Raw genomic sequence first — 372 nt, 5'->3', positions numbered from 1 at the left:
GCTGTGAAGACGAATGCTTTTAACATTTAACAACACGTTAATGTCACTGTTTCTGGACCGACAGAAAACACACAAAGATGTTCTGAACCGGTGATTCTGACCCGGTGGTTCTGACCCGGTGGTTCTGACCCGGTGGTTCTGAACCAGTGGTTCTGATCTGGTCTGTCTTCAGGATCCACCATCACCCAGTGATGACGAGCTGCCACTCAAACCAGAATGATATTGAATTAGAAGGAAAGGAGTTCATGATGATGACGTTAGATGTTCAGTCCCAGTCCCAGTCCCAGTCTCAGTCCCAGTCCCAGTATCAGTCCCAGTCCCAGTATCAGTCCCAGTCCCAGTCCCAGTCCCAGCCCCAGCCTCAGTCCCAGT

This window comes from Cynoglossus semilaevis, chromosome 5 (assembly GCF_000523025.1).
Source record: "Cynoglossus semilaevis isolate Cse_v1.0 chromosome 5, Cse_v1.0, whole genome shotgun sequence".
Taxonomy (NCBI): domain Eukaryota; kingdom Metazoa; phylum Chordata; class Actinopteri; order Pleuronectiformes; family Cynoglossidae; genus Cynoglossus; species Cynoglossus semilaevis.
This window is presented reverse-complemented; position numbering follows the sequence as displayed.